Source organism: Gorilla gorilla, chromosome 16, assembly GCF_029281585.2.
Source record: "Gorilla gorilla gorilla isolate KB3781 chromosome 16, NHGRI_mGorGor1-v2.1_pri, whole genome shotgun sequence".
In the NCBI taxonomy this organism is placed as follows: domain Eukaryota; kingdom Metazoa; phylum Chordata; class Mammalia; order Primates; family Hominidae; genus Gorilla; species Gorilla gorilla.
In genome coordinates, this window is record NC_073240.2 from 48,003,992 (window position 1) to 48,028,152 (window position 24,161).

Sequence of the window (24,161 nt, forward strand, 5' to 3'; positions counted from 1 at the left end):
CATTTCTACAATATTAAAAGTGATATGTAGCTCATTTAAAGAAATACATCTTAATATGTAGTACACAATATATCTAAACCATCGCAACGACAAAATCAAAGCAAGGTCCTTTGCACCGAAGGGCCTGGGGAGATGTGGGCGAAGACCCCAGGACCTTTCCCCCCGCTCAGAGACCAAAGGGTTTTCAGAGCGGAGGTGGGGGCTCCCGGCAGGGGAAGTTAGAGCCGAGGGAGCGGCAGGAGCACGTGGGCTGAGTGGGGGTGGGAGGACGCAGACGGCGGAGTAACCGGTGGAAGTGTCAAAGAGGAAGGAGTGGAGGGCTGCTGAGGTGACAGGGTGTGGTCTGTGAGGGAGCGGACGAACCCGGAGAAGAGAGCAGAGAGACCCACCAGGACTAGGAGGCAGCGGGGAGCGTGCCTGCGTCGCTCGGAGCGGTGACAGCAAGGAGCGCAGCGCGGGGGCCGGGCGGCAAGGGGAGTTTCCAGTCCTCGATAAGTGGAGTCCCTGCTCTGCGCTGCGCCAGCGCCTTCCGCCTGGGCCCGCGGTGCCAGACACCTGCCGAGTCCGAAGCAGGAGTCAGGCTGAGCCTTCGGCCCCCAAGTAAGTCTTCCCTTTTCTCTTCATTTCTCCTCCGTCGCCTCTACTTCTTTATCTGCGAAGCGAGGAGCTGCTGACGGAGGTTCTGCGCGAAAAGCGCACCGGGGAGCTCTGGCGGCGTCCAGGATGCTCCAGCCTCCGGGCGCGCCGCGGCCGGCGCAGAGACCCGACCGCGAGGCCCGCCGCCCGGTTACCGTGCGCAGCATGGCCCGAGGCGGCGGCAGAGTTGTTGGCACTGATAAGACCCGTCTTTTGTGTCTTGCCCGATCCCAGAGCTGTGCCAGGCGGGGGGGAGGGAGCGGAAGCCACTTTATGGCTCCTGGCCCCACCTCTTGCCCCCACCCCAAATCCTCCGGGATTTCAAAATGCCGCGGACTCGGGCGCAAGTGAGCGCCAAACCCGCAAGCTGGGCGAGTTGGATCCGGGTGGGCAGCCGGCTGAACCGCCACGCTGCCCCGCTTTTTTGATTTTCTTTTTAGATACGGCATCTAATTGGTGGGTGCTGGGAGGCAGGGCTGGCTGGGTGAGCACGAGTACCTGGGTGTAGGGAACGACCTACCTTCTTGCTTTCCTTGGGGTTTAGAGGGGAAGGGGTGGGGGCACCCAGAGCCCCGAAGCCCGGAGCGTCCCGCGCTAAAGGGCTTGCGCGCGGCCGGCGAGCAGGCGTTCTCTGGGTGGGTCCCTTGTCTGGCTCATTGTTCGCGGTGACTGTTCTTGGGGCCAGGCTGAGCGACACAGACACCGCTCACCGGGCTGTAAATAAAAGTGACGACTTGGAGGAGTGGGGGTCAAGGCTGCCGGGAGGAAAAGGCTTGCCCATTTTAGAAACAGACTTCGAGCTCGGAAGAGCAAACGTAGTCGACAGAGAAAACCGCTCCTGAGTGCGAAACTTAGATCTGACTCTAATTCACAGAGACAGCCTAGTAAATTAAACCCTCAGGAACAGGGCACGGTATATCCCCCATTGAAATTGTTTTCAGAGTAACGAAGATGGAGTTTTAAGTGTTATTGACAGCTGGCCGCTTTCTCTTGCTAGCACCTGTTTCCCTTAAAGATTCCTGGGTGGGGTTTATTTTTTCGCCCCCTCCCTCCTTTTTTTAGAATGCGCATTTATTCCATTTGTGCCTTCAGCTAGTCGAGTTGCATGGTGCTGGGAGGAGAATCCATTTTTGAAAGCAAAGTGCAATTTCCACTCTACAAATGGCCAAGCACTGGTGTAGACGTCCATTGCTCCCCCACCCTGGCCGCATGCTAACATTCATGGAGGCAGACATGTGTACCCAGAATCAGAGGGAGCCGGTTATCCTCAGTTGGAGATCCCAAAAGACTTCTGCATACAGTTCCTTTCGTTGGATGGTAGATACTCTTATTTGACTTTCTTCCATTCTTTAAATTACAATGGTATCACCTGTTCATGGTGCCTATTCCTTAGCCCACTACAAAGGAGGATGCATTTTGCTGGGAAAAAAATGCTCTTTCTTTTTCTGAGGTCCGTGGGTAGTATTCAGAATAAGCTGTTGACAAGAGAAATTATTAAATTATTATGATTTCTTATATATATGTGTATATATAAATATATATTACAAGTTTACAATATTGTCTACAAATATACAATATTTGTATATATATGTGCGTATATATGTATGTATGTGTGCATGTATATATATATGTGCGCATATATATAGATATATATACACACATATATAGTATTTGTAGCTGGTTGTAAATCCCAGTAGTTACTAATGCACCCAACTGACCTGGTTATATTTCACTTTGACATCCCTGATGGACCTGCTAAGTGTATCAATCTGATGAAGCCTGGAGTTCCAGCCCTCAGGAGAAGTACTTAACATGAACACCTCTCTATGACGGCAGTCTGGTTCCCAGGGAAAAACCATGCAGTGGGAGTGTTGTTGAGGGTATGGAAAGCTGTATAATTTATTCCAAGGAGAGAAAAGAGAGTTAGGTAGAAGAAAATAAAAATGGAAACTGGGTAGGCATCCAGACCATACTCACGGTTCGACATATATGTATGTGGAAAAGTGTATTTATTGTGTTCTCTCGCTCTCTTTTATCATAATGCTTATAACCTTAATGCTTTCCTAGCAGCATTTGTACCTCTTTTTTTTTTTTGCTTAAAAACTATTATATTTTCAACTCTATTATTTTACATTTTCAATGCCGTTCGTGCCCACTGAATGCATTGGATTATCTTTTCAACTGTTCTTTTGTCTACTTGTATACCATGTCCAACTTAGTACAGGACCACATGAACAATGAATCAACCAGGTTCTAATGAAGATTAAGACATGAAGAGTATTCACAGCTATGTATAAACTGTATACTCATTTAACCATCTTCCCACATGACCAATTTTAGCTAGTAGCTTGTTCATCTTCTGAAGTCTCCAGACTCCAAATTCTTACCCAGATTGATTACTGCACTAAATCTTGATTGTGCAAAGAACAGAACTTAATTATTTTGGTCTCATTTATCAGTCAGCAGTATTTAGTGTTGCCAAGATAATTATATCATTGAAGTATGCATGACTTTAAAATATGTTGAAAAAGGTCTTTCTAAACTTGTTCATAAAGAAAAAAAAAAGTCCTTGTGAAGCCGTAATTTCACTGCTGTAGGCCTCCTGGCCATTCGCGTTTATTGAGTTTACTCTTCCACATGAAGAATGAACCATTGTTTTGTTGTCTAGGAACTGAAGGAAGATGGAAAGGGGGCATAGAAAATGAAGCACTTGTAAATGTTATTATTTTCTGTATTTGGAAAATAAATATTTTTAAGTAAATAACGATTATCTTCTTAAAGATACACTAAAACCTTATTAAGAGATCTGAGAAAAAAAGAATTTTCAAAATAGAAATGCTAGCTGCTTCTAAATATTCATAAAAGGTTGGTGTTTACAAACACATATATTTCTGAACCAATCTCAAGATTTTTATGTCTTTCTATGGAATTATGAAGTGTTATTCAATTATTGTTATTAAAACATTGAAATCTCATCAAAACTTATATTTAAACGAACTGTCTTTTTGCAAGTGCTTTAATTGTAATAGCCTGTTTGTTGAGATTAAAAAGAACATCATTGATGTCATGGTGTGCTTTGCATTTTAAAATAGTAGCTAATGAATTACAAACATTCATTACTCAACAACCACTTGCTGAAATTTCTCAGGACCCCCAAATAGAGATTTATTTGTACTATATACTATCATTCATGCCCTTGCTGAGTTTATGTTGATACCCTTTTCTTCTTCAAAATTAATTGCCTTTTAAATTAATACTATGTTGGGTCTGACTCTTTCGTTATTTTTCTCCTATGTCATAAATTTATGTGCAAATATCTTCAGCATTGTCTGGTTAGAGAACTTACTGTTGAAAACGTGGGAATTAGTGGGGGGAGGGGTGAAGAGAGAAGAACAACTTTTATTAAATCTGGAGTCAGGACTTAAGACAGGAAAAGAAGGGCAAGTTTCATTTAATAAAATTCACTGAGGAATTTGTCTTTGACCTTTAAAAGTCCGAGCTGTGTAGTACATAATATACATTTGGGTAAATCAGGCACTAACTTCGTAAAGCATAAGGCAAAATAAGAGAGTTTCATGGTGCCTTTGCTTTGCTACATTTGAATGGTGGCTTTAATTCCACTCACTTTTTTATTTTTGGGGGATGCTGTTCTATTTATGTAAAAATGGATATCGTCAATGTTTATTTTGGGAACATTTTATTTGAAAAGCTTAGTTTCTTCTATGAGTTTAGCTCTTATTAAATGTTTACTAAGAAAGATGATGTTTTATTCAGTTTTCATAACTAAATGCAACTAGAAACACATTAAGTGATTCAAATAAGTCCATTTAAATACTAAATTTAGTCTTCTCTTTCACAAGCTATTGTGAAGAAAATGCTTTGAATTAGATTTTTATTTTAATAACCAATATTCATTTATATTTCCTGTAACGTGAAGATTAACATTAATGGGTAATAAAAATGAAACATTTGTGAAAGTAGGAGATATAAGACAATGCAAATTAATGATTGTGTGTACTCTTGATACCTAGCTTTTTTTCTGATAAATTGGTATTTTTAATCTCAGGGGTAATGTAGATTTCTTAACTGATCACATTTTCTTTTTGCTTTAGGCACAAGAAAGCTCAGAGCCCATGGGAGATTTAATTTATTAGTCATATAAGACTCCTTGGAATGAATATATGTGTTATCTTTCCAAATGACCTTACTTTATTCTACTTATGTATACAATTTCTCTGTCATAATGTCTTATTTTGTTTTTCTTTTTCAATTGTGGAAGAAGGCAGATCATCAAAGTAGTTATGAATAAGTGTTTAGAAGTACAATCAAGCCTGCAAGTAGTTATTAAGGTCTAATATTGCAAATGCTGAGGTGACATGAGACAAAGGAGGCAAGATTTCTGATCTAAAGATACTTGTATTCTGGCTGGGTGGAGAAGCCATAAACTCCTAAGGAATTAGCTCAAAGTAAGTCAACATGTGCATACATCTGTTGCACCAAAATGAAAGCCCAACCCTGACTTTAATGACATTCAGTTTCTAGAAAAACACTATTATAGCACCAATCAGAAAAGCCAAGTAACCAAATCTTTTAATTTTCTGGGCACACTAAAACTTAAGTAGTCTGAAGATATCAGGGTGGAAATAAATGTGGAAAAAGTTATTGTGATTCCATGGTAGTGGAAACTCCCATACACTTCTCTTTCCCTTTCTCTTTCTCTTTTCCTCTCTTCTCTTTCTTGATTCCTCTGTCTCTCTATCATTGGCTTTCCCCTTGCTACCCTGGCAGACCTGATTGACAGGTGTGACAATTCCCATGGCAAGCTAATCCCACCAGGCTGGCAGCTTTTGAAATTTCTGTCTATGTAAATACAGTATTTGTTCTAAGTACCACACTTAAATACAGTAGTTAACGTTTAAGCACCCACAGGTTGTTTCTCTTTGTATTTGAATCAACAACCATTTTCAGCTCTTAGAAGGGACCACCCACAAAACTGTACTTTTTGACTGTAGAAAAACTCAGGGAGAAAAAAAACAAAATAAAATAAAATGAAGCAAAAAGTTGAGAGAAAAAAAACCCCCAAAACCACAAAACTAAATTATCGCTAAATTATTGACCCAAGGAGGCATGGTTAGGCTAAGGCCAAAAACTCTGAATTAAACTTCCAAATCTAACCAGCTACCTCTAGATGTAAACCTGATTTTCATCTTCTCTATCACCCACGTAGACATGACTTTTTTTTTCAGACATCTTGATTACAGTTAATGTTAAAATAGCTTCAAGTCTAAAATGCAGATGTGTTGTCTTGAACTGAAACGAACTATCAAACAGACAATGATAAATAATGATCATTTAAACTTGGCCTTTTAAAAAGCACATTGGATACAATAAAAATCAGTGTATTAGTACACTAAATGTGCTTCCAATTATGATATAAATAGTGCATAAAGCTTTAAAATTTTCATCAAATTAATGTATCACTGACATGCAAATTAACTACTGACATCTATGGTGTATGCCATGTGATGATTTCTAATTGGCAAGTGAACCTCAGAGGATTATTTATAGATTACATTGCAACAAAGTGCTGGAGTAAATTCGCATTGTGCAGCTCAATTCAAATTGGTGTTTGAGCTTTGATTCTCTTCACTTTTTCACACCCCTTTTGATCTCCAAAGGCTCTCAGAAATAAGCTAGCTATGGTGCTAAATATCTAATTAATAACATTTGGGCAGAGAATTTGTCTTCAAATGACCCCTAAGAGATTTGGAGACCAGTTAATATCCCTCACTAGCTTGTTCAGGTATGAATAACTCTTGAGGCTGTTGAGTTTGAACTCCAAGATTTGGTAACATCCATTTCCATACAAAGCACGTAAGAGAAATGTTCACACAGGAAAAGTGAGGAGGGAACTTGAAAATTTACCAAGTGAATTAATTTTTAAGAATAGCTGCTTCTAAGGATCTAAGTGGAAATCCTATTTTATTCTCTAATGGCAATTGAGGCTTCTTTTATCTTTACTTTCCATTACAATTTGTGTATGAAGAATGCAGTGAGAGAATTACAATGTATCTGCAATTCCCATACTATGTTATTAGCTCCAAGTTTGGCCTTTCTTTATTCCTTGTCCGTGTCTCCCTAAAGGTAGAATGACCAAATAAAAAATGAAGAAGTAAGTCCATTTATTCTGAACATTTTCATTTATTATGTGTTTTATACATGACCTCATGAGGCAAAGATACATTAGTGTAAATTCCTGCTTACAAAGATCTAACTTATTAAATAACTTTATAATGTATTAACCTTTTCGATATTTTCTTCATACTATATCCATCCTGGAATGTACAACTTAGCCTGCCAAGTTGGTTAAATGTCTGTCTTTTCTTAAAGAGTTGTTAAACTCTCTTTTTGAAGGAATCTCCATAGCTGGGTTTAAACTTGACATCCTTGATTGGGTGAGGTGGCTCACACCTGTAATCGCAGAACTTTGGGAGGCTGAGATGAGAGGACTGTTTGAGCCCAGGAGTTCCAAACCAGCTGTGGCAACATACGGAGACCCTGTCTCTATAAATGATAATAGTAATAATAGCCGGGTGCAGTCATACACGCCTGTACTCCCCACAAATGGAGAGGCTGAAGTGGGAGGAACTCTCCAGGCCTGGGAGCTTGAGGCTGCAGAGAGCCGTGATTGTGCCACTGCACTCTAGCCTGGGCAACAGAGTGATACCCTGTCTCAAAACATATATATATATACACTTGATATTCTTTTTGTAAGAGCTTGTGTTTGTGGTGTGTTTTATAGTTTATATTGAAATCATGAAAATATTTAGACAATCTAAAAAATATATACAAATACAGTATTTATTATAAGTATTACTATCATCCTAAAGCTGAGGAGATAAACTAAATATTGGATACAAGCAACACATGGAAGTGAATACTTGCGTTATTTTTAACACTTTTGAATAATTTGTTCTTAGGCCTGTTACCTTTTGTGGAAAGGTGCCTTCACTAGTAATGAGGCCATGGCGTGGGTATGATCAAGGCAACTTGACTTCTTCCTGATAAAGGTTTATAAGGAAATTTATCTTTTGATTAGGAAACCTCACTTAATTTCATTAAGAAACATTGAATGAGGACTTACCGTGTCCCAGGTATTGAAATAAGAAATGAGTATTAAAAAGAAATGAAAAGGTCCCTGCTCTGAAGGTATTTAGAATACAATGAAAAATTAAATGTATCAAATAAATGTGTAGATGAAATCATACATATTACAGGATGTTGGGGGAGCTATAATGAAGGGTGTATGTCTCAATTTAGGAGATGGTATAGAAAAGCTTAATGGGAGAATTGAAGCTAAAAGTCAGGTATAAATTTTTCAGGTGACGAAGCAGTAGATAGTAGTCTCTGTTACAGAGTTGCTGGAGAGAAGGCAGAAAAGTGAGGCACAGATGGAGAATCAAGAAAGTCCAGCAGGAAGTATCATACATTAGACCAAGGTTATCATAGCACTCTGGACCAGAGATGAAGATTTAGAAGTGTAATCCTGAATCCAACGTTCTTATACTTTGCCTACATCCATGAAGCTGAACATATCTAAGGGAAATACACAACCATGGTGTCATTTCATACTCATTAATCTTAAGTATGTTCTTAAGGTTATCAGGTGATCTTAATGTGCTTCCTGAGTCTATATGATACTTTCTCCTCTCTCCTTAAACACTCAGTGCCTCTGTCTACACCCTCACTCTCAGACGAAGGCCATGCTTCCTATTCACTGAAAAAAATGGAGAACATCAGAAAGGAACTTCCATGGACACTCACTGCCACATCTATCCATCTACCAGCACCTGCTCCCACATAATCTACCTCCTTTCAAGTTTTCTCACAGAGCCCTGGTGGAATTTCAACAGTTGTATCTTAGTAGAATGCAATGTAGAAATGGGTAAATGCAATTTGCCAATGAAAAAGGCTATTCCCTTAGACCTAGAACTTCTATTTTTATTTATTTAACCTTAGGAAATAATCTGGGTTTCAGTCAAAAATTTATATAAAGGAAGTTTCTTAGAATAATGTAAAATTAGAAACAATACATCTGCCCAAAGATGGGAAAAAAGCATGTTTATCATCATTAAAAAGCATTTTTTCAAAGAATAACTATTGATAAGGTAAAAATGAATGATATAGTGTAAAAAGAAAAATAAAACAATACTGTACAGAGTATATCTTACAATGTTATGATTGTACATAGAAATGACCAGAAAAATGAACATGTTAAAAGGCTGCCCTATCACATATTGAAATGGAAATTGTTCTGTGTAGCAAGTCTATTGAAGATACACTCATCTTGGAAGAGACAACTTGATGGGAAGATTCTGGCCACACAGAAAATGTCTACTGAATAGAGACAATAGAAAAATCACAATAGAGAAAAACGTTGTCCTGTTTCCAGCAGGCATTTCTCTTACCTAGTATATACAATCCACCAAATTTCATAGAATTAACTGCTAAAAGACATGACAAATTAACTTAATTCTTGCCATCTCCACTGCTATCCTTCTGGTCTAAGAAACCATCATTTTGGGCCTGGGTCATTGCCTTATCTCCCAGCAGTTTCCTCTCACGCTTGCCCTTGCAGAAACAAAGATCTGAGAGGCCATATTGCATGGTGTTTGAAGCATGGACCCCATGGATGGGCTGCCTGAGTACAAGTCCCAGAGCTTTCCCTTAATAGCTGTGAGACTTGGGGCAGGTTACTTCTCTTCCATTTTCTCATCAATAAAATTGACGATATTAATACATATCTTGTAAGGTTGTTATGAGGATTAAATGAGTATCCCTAATATGAAAATACAAAATACGAAATGCTCCAAAATCTGCAACTTTTTGAGCACAAACATGACACTCACAGGAAATGCTCATTGGAGCATTTTGGATTTCAGATTTTCAGATTAGGGATGCTGAACTTGTAAGTCTACTGCAAATATTCCCAAATCACCACAAAAGGATCTAAAATCTGAAACACTTGTAATCTCAAGAATAAGGAATACTGAACCTTATGTTTTAGCTGTTTGTCAAGGCCAAAATTGGATTATACTCTTCTCTGCTTAAAACCATCCAAAGGCTTCTCATTACACTTTGAATGGAATCCTTGTAGTCACATACATCAACTTCAATTCTCACCACTGTCTGCTTCCTTGGTATTTCTATGAAAAACAAAAACAAAAACAAAACAAAAAAACTCTTGTTCTGTCACAGGGCCTTTGTGCATGCTGTTCCCTTCATCTGGGACACTTTTATTGACTCTTCATAGCTTCTTCCTGCCCTTCATGTCTCTAGCTCTGCCTTCTCCTTGAAAAGCCTGTCTGTGACTTCTATTAATCTACAGAATATCTCTTACTCTTTTTATTCACTCTTTATTCCTTATTGTCTCTTTAATAGACCTTATCTCAATTTGAGCTTTTCTTTTGTTTGGTTAACTCTTTTCCCCTCTATTTCATGACTAGATTTTAAATTCTGTGAAACAAGGATAATGTCTGTTGCGATTACATTTGTTTCCCTTAATACTTAACAGAGAGTACAGCGTATGGTAGACAACTAAATAAATATTGGGTGAGTGGGTAGGTGGATGGATGGATGGGTGGATGGGTGGATGGGTGGATGGATGATAGGTTTGGTTGGCTGGCTGAGATTCTTACTATTAAGATCATGGAATTGTATTTCTGAGAGAAGCTAACTTAATATTTACAAGGTCAAATATATATGTCATATATGTGTCACTAAGGAGATACAGAAGGTTAAGTTATTAACACTCCTTATCATTTACTTCTGGTACCTAATGTCTTAAAAATGCTTGTCAAAACACCGGTGCATTTTGAAAGAGTTAGAGAGTTTGAGAGGGAGAGTGGGGAGGTAAGTGGACTGGGGGACTCTAGACTTGAAGATACTTCAGGCCAGGACAGACCTATGGGAAACTGCGTGTGGGGGCTAGGGAGTGGGCAGGGTTGAGGTAGAAGTATTAAGGTGTTGATAGTCCAGGCATTCAAGAGCAAGTATCAGATCAGCATTTCACAAAGAACCAGGTCAAAAATACTACATAAAGTAACTTCTTCTTAGCTTTAGAGAATGTTCAGTAGGGCCTTGCATACATAGTACCAAAATATGTGAATGAAAGATTTGTCTAGGAAATTACAGTTACCTGATGTCATGACATAAAAACAAAACTGTTTTCTTTCTTTGACTCAGCCAGTTTTTAAAATGGTAGTCAGTCAACTGGAGTATGTATATATGTGAGTGTATCTATCTTTACAGACAAACTTTTTGTTCCACCTAGGAAGATACTTCATATGGAAGATGTTTTCATGTACTGCTTTTTATCATAAAAGTATAAAGGCGTGGAAAGTTTTGTGTTGAATGATGTTCTCTTTGTCTTACCAGGAGGTGTCACTACAGCTCACTCAAACTTAACTAGTGCATTCTATAGGGACCAACCGGTGTCAACACTTAACAGAATAGCATTACCTGCCTACCAAGTTTTCCACCAAGTTACGTAAAGGAAATTTGATGAAAAAAAGAATCATTTCCAGATGCCTGTTTCTCCTCCATACAAATATTCTTATCATTAATTACCTGAAACTTAAAAACTTGTTTAATATTCTAGAAACAAATGGCATTTTTACTTTCCTTTGAGTGTTCAGTGGGGACAGTGGAGAAAAAAAGAGCAGAATAAAAAGAGGAAAGATGGACACAGAGAAACATGAAAAGAAGGGTGAAACAGAAGTGTTTCCAGTGACAATGTGCTGTGTGAATACCCCAGAGCACATTGCTTTCTCACCTGTCTTACTTGGGCTGCATCATCCGTTCCCTGCCCTTTATCTCTGCCCAGATAAGTCTAACTTTCTCTGCCAGAGCTGGGATAATTAGAACAAAAATTATTATCTGGTGTTGAGCTAATATACTATCACAGCTCTTTGACATATATAATTTTCTATCTCCCCTGATAACATTATAAGATAGGTATTAATACAAAAATTTTCCAGGGGAAGAAAATGAAAATCAGAAAGTTTGCATGATTTGTGGTTATAATTGTGTATTTTACCATGGACTTACCAGATGTCAAAACCACACTCTTGTTCTTTTCATGATGCCTCTAAAGGATCACTCTCACGGGAGACTTTCCTAATGTGCTTTAACCCCTGACCCTGACCAATTTAGGTATCTCTTCTCGGGGTTCCACTGCATCTGGTGCTCGCCGTGTGTGAACACTCATCATGAATGAGCACAGCCTTCTATTTTCTACCTCTTCATCCAGAGTCTGAGCACTTTGAGGGTGGACATGATGTCTTGTTGAAAGAACAGAATGTGAGACCCCCATTAACTGGATGGGTGAGTAAGAGGAAAGGCTCACCTACAGATGGGGATTCAACGTGGGTGAGGGTGTGGATGAAGGACAGCAGAGAAAGCAAGGACCCCCCAGGCCACCTGCCTTCACCCACCACCACTGGCCTCAGGTGCTCCACAGCAAGTTATCAATGAAGGGGAAAGTTTCAGATTTTTTTTTTTTTTGGAGACGTGAGAACAGGGTTAACCACCCAAGAAGCAGGTGATATTCATCCAGCATAGCCCACACGTTGTAGGTCCACTAGGACTGGAGGGAAGTAACTGGCATCTGAGGAGCTATGTGTTCTGCTGTCCTCCAGGTGGCAGCATGGCCCAGCTGTTGGAGACAAGCTCAGTTCTTGGACATCCCTAATGCTGCCAGACTCAGAACTGTTCTCAAGGCGTTTAGTGCCCTAGGAATGATTAATGGCTCTGCCTGTTCACTGCACCCAGAGGGTAATTGAGCCTGCAATATTTTGGAGGCTGCAGAGAGGCTTTCTGAGCCACTGTCTGATAGAAGGGGCTGCAACATTTTGGACATTATATCCCTTGGAAGACCTCCTGGAGGACATTTGTGTGCCAAAAGAGATCTTTGGTAGAACTCTTTAAAGAGGAAAAAAGACAGCCCCCCTAAAATATGGGGAAATTGAGCAGTTTTAATGTTTTTTTCAGAAATTTGGTTTGCTATACGTTCCATATTCTTTTTTCCTTCTTTGGTTCTGAAATAATATTCCTTTCCATCTGACTTAAAGCAAATCCTTTGGAAGGTAGCTTATGTTAATTGACTGAGTATTTTGAAAGCATGCAGGCAGAGCTATGTAAAATGTCTTAATTTAAATCAGCCCTAAGCCCTTTCATATTGTAAGCTGAGGTATTTAAAAGTAAGATGATTGGAAATTTCTAAAGTTGCACACGATTCAAGAGAATGCGAAACATGTTAGAAAGAGCTACTGGCACGAGGCTACAGCATCCATTTATTCTCAATATACACATAATATCAATTATAGAAGACAACCAACAAAAGATCTTAAGCTTGTCGGGTTGGGTTTGTGTGGCTGCTTCTGTTCATTAGAATTTTGAGTAACTGGGAAAAATGCCAGATTCTTAATGGTTTCTTGAACAGGATATACTAGGAGATCTTAGCACTGTTAAGAAAAAAAATCACATATAAATTCAGAAAACCTTTGCTCATCTATGTGGCCAAATGGGGAATCTAACCCTCCCCCTTTCTGTAGTTTGGATTTGAGTACCTGTGGTGGTGGTTTTTTAGCTGCTTCTGTGGATTCTTTAATATCACTTTGGTACTTTTAAGAACAGTTGTTCTTCCCTAACCTGTGAGATTTTACTCTCCATTATAGAAGAGTCTCTCCTCCTAGCCTGTGATGATTTGATGCTTTACCCTGTATACGAGGTTATCTTCCAGATGTTTAGAGAGCCAAACTTAACTGTTCTCTGTGTGCCAACACTTTTAAGTTTTCACAGGCAGTGAGTTTAAGGTCTTTAAATCATTGGAATAGAGTAGAAAATCAGAAGAACAATTAGGATGGCCTCTCAAATTCTGTTTTTAAATTAGATTACAGATGTGCATAGACTGCTCTTCTATCTTGCCTTGCTTTGTTAAATTTATCTCAAAGATTGAACTTGCAAGTGTCTTTTTTTTTTTTTTTTTTGTAATGAAGACCTAGGCTAAAGATTGAAAGAAAGGAGTGGAGAGGGGGAATTAATTGAAATAAATCCACAATAGTTCATTCATAGCCTCTAATTTAACTACCACAACAAAATTAGTGGGAAAAAAAATCCTAGCATTAAGTCTTGTTTGATGATTCATGACTCACTGAAGGGCTTTTCTCAGCCTACCAGTTTCTTTGGCTGTTTTGGATAATTTATCAGAAATGTCTTGAAATGACCTCTTGATATGGAGATCTGTATTCCCATGCCGTCATTAATTATTGCACTGTTTAATATATACACACTATGGAGTACTCTAAGTATTATTGTTTATATTTCTTATTTTTTCACTAATTTTTCAAAATACATTACAAATTTCTTTCTGTGTCATATTTGTAAACTAATAATAATTTTTGGATATATTTAAATCATTTCCTTGGGGAGTCAAAAGGCTTACTGTCCTAGAAAAGGACAGAGTTGGTATTACCTGACACATGTAACATAATGCCCTCCAACTTCATCTGAGTTGTTGCAAATTACAGATTTTCCTTATTTTTTTGTGGCTGAATGGTACTCCATTGTGTATATACCTCATGATCTCACTCACATGTGGAATGTAAAAAATTGATCTCATAGATGTGGAGAGTAGGATGGTGGTTACTAGGGGTTGGTGCAGAGGGTGGGAAGATCTTGGTCAAAGGATATAAAATTTCAGTTAGACAGGAGGAATAGGTTCAAGAAATCCATTGTACGAATGGTGACGATAGTTAATATACTGAATTCTTGAAAATTGCTGTGGGCGGATTTTGTGTTCTCACTACAAAATATGATAACTCTGTGAGGTAATGCATATGTTTATTGGCTTGATTATACCATTCAAAGTATGTATTTTTCAGGATTTGATATTGTGCAGTATAAATATATACAATTTTATCTGTCAATTAAGAAAATAAAATAAGATATGGATCCCATTGTGTCTAGGATCATGTTGTTTCCTAAAGACAGAGCTCTAAGGAAGTGGATTAGGTGAAAACAATAACAGCTTGGCCTCCTCCTCTGCTTAGAAGGGCTCCTGTGTTGTGTAACTCCCAAGTGAATCTTTCACACCAAGGGTGGTCCAAGCAGGGACCTGGATTCACACTTGCAATTGGATGAGATTTTTTTTTCTCTTTTCTTTGGGGAGGATAACGGTTAATTAGTAAGCAAGAGAACCAGGATTCAAATTTAACTTTTTCTAAACCCAAAGCCCAAAATTTTCATTCTGCTTCCTTGACACCAATATTTTTGACAAACTGTTTGTAGCAAAGGATCACAAAATTATACAGTGACAGGAGAGAGGACACGTATACGTCAATATGTTTTTGTGCTTCTCTGAAACACCTAAGGGAAGAGATTTCAATGGGTACAGTTTGGAGTCCTTTCCTGGGAAGGAACTTCCCCTAAAAAACATCAGTCTGAGGACTAAACAGGAAAAAGGAAGATGTGGAAGAGAAAAACATTGACAACTACTTTACACTTTTCCCCTATTGGTTTTGCCTTTGTGCCTCAGCATCAGCAGTAAGTAATTGGGCTTTAAGATCATTAAAAGTTTCTGTATGTAAGTCCACTTGTTTGTTTGTTTATCTGTTTTTATCTCATTATTTCTAGTCTTTCCACAAAATATTTCAGGAAGCAAATCTGTTAGGAGAGTTAAATAGACCTATTGGCTAATGAAGAGGTTTATATTAAGGTGGAGAAGAAAGTTATGAAAACAGATGGTTTCAGCTGCTCTCATTACCAGCCATGAATTACACCACCTGGAGAACTCTGCAATTCCTGTGAATTCACAATACATTTCCAGCAAAGTGTTTTGCTAAGTAGTCTTGCTGGGTGGAGTAGGTTTTGTGGTTGAGTAAGGCAAAGGTATAAGCAAGCCACTTAGAGCTCTGTACTCTAGGAAGAGTGTGTGTCTCCCCTACAAAAGCAGAAAATAAAAACATTCCTGTTTTACTTGGAATATGTTTTAGAACAAATATTTAAATATCTAAGTGGATATGTACATGGGTCCTTGTGTATGTGTGTGATATTTCTGCAATTCCTTCCAAAAAAAATGATGTAGTCCCATTGTGAAAACGTAACTACAGAAGAGCTGGAAATTTATTTATTCCATCTTGACCTGTGCTCAACTTTTCCGTGATAAAACACTCCTCAAACCTTCCTTTGCAAGAACAACTTACTAAACTAAAATATATCTCTCCTCTCTCCTGCCTTCTCAGCACCAAAGTATAGGATTTATTCTAGAGTATTTTGTGTATATGTGTGTGTGTGTGAACTGAGATGTCTAATAATACAAATAAATGGCATTTACCAAATTCATACTGTGCATTTTGCAGTGAGCTAGGTTAGCTAGTTACATACATTATTTCATTTAGTTCTCATTATGAAAGTTACTATTATTAATACTGTTTGACAGATTTAAAAAAACAGAATCTTTGAGAGGCCAAGTAGCATGCCTAGATTTCAGCCAGTTGCGGTAGAACTGAGGTCATCCTCAGAGAACACACTTTTATGATGTATATCTATGTGTCTTTGTCTATATACTCCGTATCACTACGTTCTGCTCAAACCAAAAGCAAGATTACTCAACGAAGGAACACTGAAGATTATCTGTGTACTTAACTTGCCCTGAAATAAGGGAAAGGGCGAAAGGGCTGTGGAAATCACAAGACTCCAGTTTTGATTTAGCTCCCCCTGCTTCCTCACTCTGTGAGTATCTGATGTGCTGATCTTATTAGCTTGTTGGGAAGAAGACCAACTACATTTGTGAAAAGTGTTATAAGACTATAAAGGACTAGGAAACAAGGTACAACTAATCAGATAAACAAATTTAAGTGATACCTGTTTGAGGGAGAGTTGGCAACGCTTCTCTGGGGTCGGAAAATTATATTTTATAAAATTCACATATCTGTTGGGAACAAAATATGTACTCAAAAGCATAAAATAAGCCTGGAATAAATTCACAGTGCCACTTTTAATTATAATTCTTAGGATTTTAGTCAATGTTAATTATTACTATTTTATTCTAGTGAATTACTAAAATAAAGAAATATTAATTATGCGCTATTCTAACCAGCTTTAAATTTATGTAGTAAAGTCATTAAAAGTTTCTATCTGGTACCAGCATAAAAGTACACATAGAATTTCACTATTTTACTAAGGCTGACATTTTGAGGTTGAGTTACAACTGCAGGGCAGTTTTCAAAAAATTGCCCTACAAACATCATATGAATACATTTTACACATTTATAGATAGAAAAAGAAAGATATTTCCAAAAGTTAACCTAGAATGCTGCCCCAGCATTTGCTGGTTTCTATGCTTGACAAAATCATTCATCATTGATTTAGAAAAAGTTACCAAAACAATATGATGACTTAATGATTTCTTGTTTCACCAGAGCTGCGTGGTTTCTTTGAGTGTGCTTTAAGAGACAGGGAGAAGCCAGGGTGGGCATGAAGAGCCAGTATGTAAGCTGTATTCAAGGTGGTCTCTGTCTTTTTAGAGCTAAGGGAAACTGTCTTTTGCCTTGTCTTATTCATCGATTTAGTAGAAAGCTTCTGTGTGTTTTGTATCTTGGAATATTCAGTCTTTTAAATTTACTTCCAAATAATTTGTTTCTACATTATGCTGCTTTGTTTGTAGAGAACAATACTTACACAAGTGTTTTATGAAGTAAAATGAACCAACACTACACTCTACAAAGGGAATTTCAAAATAAAAACCATTACGGATGAATGGCATACATTACAGACATCTCTACCATATGTCTTAATGGGTCTGTTGTACTGAGCTCATTTACAAAATTCATAGGCACTAATTTATCTAAGAAATAGAGCGATAATGCTTTCAAGACAAGGAAAGAAATAGAAATGTCGTAAATATAAAAGACACATTAATAATTTTTCCTATGACCCTGATTTCTGTCTTTTAAATTATTCAGAGTCATATCAGAAGGATAGTTTTAATAATACAGACATTATTCAATATCAGTAGAAGTTTGGCAACATTACTTCCTAGAGTAGGTGGTTTTGAGACAGAGTAGGGACAGGGCTTGGCTTCACCCCCACTAGAGGATTCTTTTATGCAGTCCCACTGATCACAAAACCTATACCACTACCTCACTGAAGCCGTAATGTTTAACCATACCTTTTACTTAATTCCAGAAACTGGCCTTAAGAGATCCAAATATTAAACCAAGATTGTGGAGTGTCCCACCTCAGGAAGGAATGCTGAACAATTGATTTACAGCCTGTTGCCGTTGGTCAGACCACCAGTTGGTCTCTTACTCAAGATAATTTCTATACCCTACTCCTCACATACTTTGCCCAGCCCAGACGGCATGCCTTATTCCTGATGTCAGTTCCCACACTTTGCCTAATAAAAAACCTCTGCTGGCTTTTTTGGGGGGTCAGCTGGAGGATCCTTGAGCTTATGCTGCCTTCCTTATGCTTAAGCACAAGCCCCAAAATAAAAGCTTTGTTTGGGAAATTGCTTGGCCTCATGTTAATGTTCATTACATGGGGAGCCACAAGCCTGTGGTCTGTAACAGATTCAGAGGATGGGAGAACTTCCGATATCATTATGTTACAGTAGGTAGCTAGTCAGGAATGAGCAGGTCAGGAGAGGGCCTCCCTGACCCCACCAGGAATGTTAGGCGACCATCAGGTGATTGTCGGGAAGTTGTTACACTGCGTCTCTAAAATAATAATTGGTCACAGCCAGTCCCTGAGAAAGGCGGTCTCCCAATAAGTAGATACAGCTGAAATGGGTGATCAACAGCTTCCTGATAAGATCTCAGGAGTTGGGCAGGTGGCCTCAAGCAGACACATTAAGAGGCAAAATGGCAGAGTTTAACTGGTGTATGGCCTTCCAGGGACATTCGATTGGTAAGGGAAGAATGCCTCAAGTGAGCATGTGTACAACTCAGTAGACACACTGTACGTGCTCACCTCCCAAGCACTAGCAGGCCACTGCACATATGGACAGCGTGCCTCCTCCCAAGGAAAGAATCAGGGGAGAAGAGATGCAAGACCCTGGAAGTATGTCAACATATAAAACCCCAAGTCAAACGGTCAGACCATGCACTTGATCTCTTCCACGTATACTTTACTTCCTTTCATTCCTGTTCTAAAGCTTTTTAGTAAACTCACTCCTGCTCTAAAACTTGCCGGAGTTTCTCTTTCTGCCTTAACGCCCCTCAGTTGAATTTGTTTCTTCTGAGAAGGCAAGAATTGAGGTTGCTTCAGACCCTTACAGATTTTCAGCTGGTAACAATTACACTTCTAAGAGCAAAAAAATGTGGACAAAGTGTAGGAAATTCTGTAATGAAGGAATTTCTGAGATGTAGACTCTATCCACCATGGTGTATAAAATATGTCTGAGAGATATCTCTCTCCAACAACATCTCTTTCTTTTAGTGAAAACAAAGAAGGCAAAATATTTATATAATTAGATCCTTAATTGTTTTTTAAAAAGTTATTTTCAAAAGGAGTCTGAACTGTTGTTTCTTCAGCTTCCTTTTCTGGACCTGCCTGTTTGAACTGACTCAGTTGATACCACCTTTCACTATTAAAAGTTTTGGGGCTCAGAAGGCAATACCCCCAAACTGGCACTTTGACATGTTGAGAGGCCTTAGAAGCTGCCTCAGAATCAAGTTCCCTCTAACCTTGTTCTATTCCCCCACCCCCAATTGCATGGAGGGACTCTTTCTGGAATTTCTTATCTGACTAAGAAAGCTTCTTTCCAAAAGAAAGGCAATTGTCTTAAGATCCTCTCCCTAGGAATCTCATCAAATAGCTAGGAAAGATCAATCACTGGAAAAGAGAAGAGACTGGAAGTCCATCACCACACCCAGGCAGATTTTTCATCTGTTCTTCTGAGGGCAGCTCTGAGAGATTGTCTAGGAGACTTTATATGTCTAAGAACAAAACAACCTTTAACCTTTGTTCCTGTGCCTTTCCACCCTTACAGGCTAATCCATTCCCCCATTTTCCTCTTCCCTATGAAGAGGTCATTTAAGCTTCAACCATCTGGCCCATCTTTGAGCTCATACTTTATAGGACTCCCATGCTCATGTGTGTATGTAAAACATTTGTTATGCTTTTCTCTAGGTAACCTGTTTTTGTAATAAGAGTGTCAACCTTGACCCTTTATGATAGGGAGGAAAAGGATCATCACCTTCTTTCTGCCCCTGCAAAAGGAAAATACTTTGGGCATCTTAAGAGTTATTGAATGAATCTAATTGTTTTGTGGACATGAAAATCCACACATTCCTATTTGTTTATTTAATTTAAGAGACTGAAAATATTATAAATCAGTGCTGTGTACCAGTATGTTTACATAGAAGTTAATTATTTTAAACAGAAAATATTCATGGCGTAGATAATACAAAATAATTTGACAATAAAATATCTAGCAGTAACCATAAGCTATTAATTACAAACCTTTGACTTGAGAAGAGAGTGGTGGACACTGGACTGCTGGAACTCAGAGCAACTGTAGAGAAGGAAGAGTCGAATTATTACAACAATTCAGTTTCTATTATAGGTGGCCATTCAAGGTGATTTGTGAGGAACTATCACTCTGGCTACAGTTCATCAATGATCATCCTAAGCTATTCAAAAGCATTGAAGCCAAATTCAATGAAAAATTTAACCTCCTGTGGTGCTCTTGTCTTCCAAATACAGTATCAACGGAGACTTGGTACTTTTCCACTGTGAGGTATATAAATGTCTTCTGTCTCAAAAAATAAATAAAAAGGTAAATTCTCTCACTATGGACTATTCAGTTGGTGTGGAAGATCGTTAATGAGACAATGTAAAATCTGTGGCCAGAGGTTACTGTTTACAATAAAATTGAGGTTATATCTTCATAATACTTCATTAAGTTAATCACTGTGGAAAGGGTGACTGTTTAATAATGACCATGTTTAATCACCTGGTCAGTTGAGGTCTGGATTGAATTGACAGATTTGACTACTTATTTGTAGGTTTTGGACCTTTCTCTGGAGTTGGGACACTAGGATAATGCAATATAGAATCAAAGGGGGAGTTTAGAGATTAGCTAGATAGAAATCTCAACTCTCACCTGTCAGCTCTGTGACCTTGGTTATATAACATCTCTGATAAACTATAGAACTTCTATAATAGACGGAGATCAAGCAGATCATATATGAATTAAATGAAATAATATATGTAAATCATCTATCATGTACAGCATATTTTAAGTGCTCAATCAATGATGTTTATGGTTGTTTTTAGGGAGGATTATAATTGGAGAAAGGTTAAACTTGTTAAAGTATGGGCCTATGTAGAATTTTTCAGGTAAAGGGATTTGAACCCAAAAAAGTTAGTAGAAAACCTTGGGGGGAAAAGAGAAAGAAGCTATAAAAATGTCAGATTTATTTAGCACCTACTATGCTTTGGACACTGTAGTAGGCATGTGGTTGAAGAGAAAGCTGTATAAGAGGACATAAGAACATCAAAATTAATATTTACCTGATTATAGTTCTTCCCAATTCCTTTGCAAAACTTTCTGCCTCTGAAAAGAATCTGAGTTGCAGTTTAAAAGTTGTTTGCTAATTCGTGGCTTGGATTACAAAACCAGTTCCAATCATTGTAGATACCTAGTATATTTTGTTGAAAGTATGCTACTAAGGAAAAATAATGAACTATTTATTGTCTTCTCCTTTTTGCTCTTATTAATTTTGGAATTTGATGTGATTAACAGTTTCCACATGTGTCCTTCTATATATTTCTCTCTTTGAGAAAGTGAACACTCAAAGGAAGGTATACTTCGTATAGCGAGGGTCTAACATATTGTCATTACATAGTTGTGCATGGTGACAAATTTGGAATTAATCAATGAGTGAGTGAGAGTCAGTTAACAAATAAGTAAACCTTCAGGTTAAGATCAGTGGTTTAGTGAGCAGGGTCAAAAGCGTATTTGCCAGACACATCAATGTCACTCTGCCAAGTTCTGAAATGCATAAAATATTATATTATAAAAATGATTACTATCAAATATAGGGAGGTTCTGGTAAAAAATGCTGTGTACATTATTTGCTGATGGCATTATAAATTGAGAAGCCCTTTAGAAAACCACAGATATATTTATACGCATGGCATTATATATTCTTTTATGAAAACATTCGAATAGACCATAATAAGCTAAAAATTAAAAATATTTTATTTTAATCAATATTAATAGCAAAAAGTTAGAGATACAAGTCCAGCAAAGTAATTATTTTATGTTATAGTTTATCAACAAATATACTGCAACAATATAAATATAGCATGCATGCATAGCTCATATGCATAAATAAAAACAGTAGTTGGATAAGTGACTTTTGCATTTGAACAACATTTATCTTATTTTGCCTTTCAATACACTTCTAAAATTATCCCATTTTAATGTCATCAATAGATAATGTAGACACAACTGTACCTTTTCTTCTGATAATTCAGTATCTGTAAAGGCTCTTCATTAGTTTCCTTCATTTCAACATCCTTATACTAAAATTTTGGAATACATGGATGACTGGGTTAAGTGGGTATGATATTATTAACCTCAAGCCACATGCCTTGAAGGTTGTTTTAACAAATAAATATCCAATATGTATTAATGTTCATATATAGTTCCTTTTACTTACTGAAAATCAATATAAGGTAAAAAGTCAAAGGCCAACATGTATATGTGTCTTTTTTGGCACGCATACGGAATCTGTTGGCAGCACAATATAATGAAAAAAAACTCATGGCCAACAGGTTGGTCGTGTTGATTTTACAGATGAGAGAACCCTGGGAGACAGAGAAATGAAGTGGTTTGGACAGGGTTACAATACCAGTTGAAGGCAGAACCAGGATTAGCATTTACAGGTTCTGAGTAAGTTCAAAACTTTTTTATTCACCCCTTAGGCAGAATGCTTTTCCCATCACCCTGAAATGAACTGTCAGCTTCCTTCCAGCCTCAGAGCCCGTGAAGATTTTTCTCTACCTGCAGCGTCGCATTTGCACTACATTTCCATGTCTAAGGAAAACAGGAGCTTCCATCCTAGCCAGCAATTACTATGTTGTGCACAATTACACAGACATAATAAATGCATGGTTCTCGGGTGGTCATGTGTGCATGTTCTCATTGGCTGCATCTTCTCAAAATCAGGAATTCTGCTCCTCAGCTCTACAGTATGAATGTGTTCACTTAGCCAACGGCATTCCTATCTGTCACAACAGCATTCCTGCAGCCCTCTCCCCACCATCCACAGGCAGAAATCGTGGTCACAGCAAGCTGCTCCCACTGGGGTAGCTTCCAAAAACCAACAAAAGCAAATTAGTGTTCCTGATTTGCTTCAGAAACAAACAGCAAAAAAGCCTCTCCAAAAATGCCTTAAAAAACAAATAAGAGAGAGAAAAAATAACTTCAAGGGAAAACCTACCACTACTCATGAAGGAGGCTCCAGGAGAAAACTTCAAAAAAGATAAATGGTTGCTGAGGACTGTTTGCCCATTAGCCTGTGGTGGGCAATTAGGCAGCAGTGGAAGAGAGAAGGAGTGGCTCAATTCACTTGAGGGTCCTAGGGAGCCAGCCTTGAAAGAATTTTAAAAAGAATACAGTCACTTGATTTAATTAATATGATGAAATGAACATTGATTATATTTAATCTCTCCATTGACTTGCAGTTTTCCCATCATTTATACATGGGATAACTGCTCCATTGTGCTTGCTCCTTTGCTCCATTTGTGCTTGACCTTCTTATTTCCTCCTCTGTGCCGGTATGGTAAAGAAGCCCTCCTGCTATATCTCCCATTTACAATGCGGTGAGAGAATTTCTGGGTTTTAAAAAATCATGAGGGCATTAGGCAATTGTCAGTCAGAAAACTCTTCTGAGTCTCTTTGGAAAACCATTATTTTATCACCCTTTTCCAATAATACTGACCTAGAAACCTAGACAGTAAATATTACCTGAGAACCTATTTATGAATCAGGCACAAGTCTAGCCATCATGGGAGGTCCAAGTCTAAGTAGTGCTTTGTCCTTGTGCTCAAGAATTTCATGGTTTGAGAAGAGGATGTGAAGATTTGCTGGTAAGGTTCCAATTTAGCAAATCTGCCTGGCTACCCTATTTGTCTTTCCTCCTCTTCTGGCTCCTTGCACCTAGGCCATATTTTTGATGAAAAAGGCAGTCCTCTAAGAGAAAAGGGCTCTAAATTGTGGCTCCCAAACATGGGTCCTTGGAGCAGTACCTCCAGAATAACCACTGTGCTTTCTGAAACTACTTAATCTAGTACAAGATCGGAGTACCCTGGGGAGAGGACTAAGATGTCCATTTTACAGATGCCTTCTAGGGAATTCTGGTACTTCACCAGGTTGGGAAATCAACATCAGAGGTACCAATAATGGACAGGAGGGAGTGACTGTGGAAACAGGTACAGTAGCCACTGGC

The 24,161-nt window shown here is 38.3% G+C and overlaps 1 protein-coding gene across 5 annotated transcripts in view; it reads left to right on the plus strand.

The window, feature by feature from the left end:
• The first annotated feature begins 269 nt into the window (after window positions 1-269).
• SEMA6D (semaphorin 6D) overlaps window positions 270-24,161 on the plus strand; it is a 590,270-nt gene continuing 566,378 nt past the window's right edge. For 3 of the 5 annotated variants that reach the window (XM_055362500.2, XM_055362505.2, XM_055362509.2), the window contains exon 1: window positions 276-600. The gene's annotated coding sequence lies outside the window, so the exon portion shown is untranslated. Of the gene's footprint in view, window positions 601-24,161 lie in introns of all 5 variants that reach the window. The other 2 variants (XM_055362508.2, XM_055362501.2) reach the window with 2 other exon arrangements.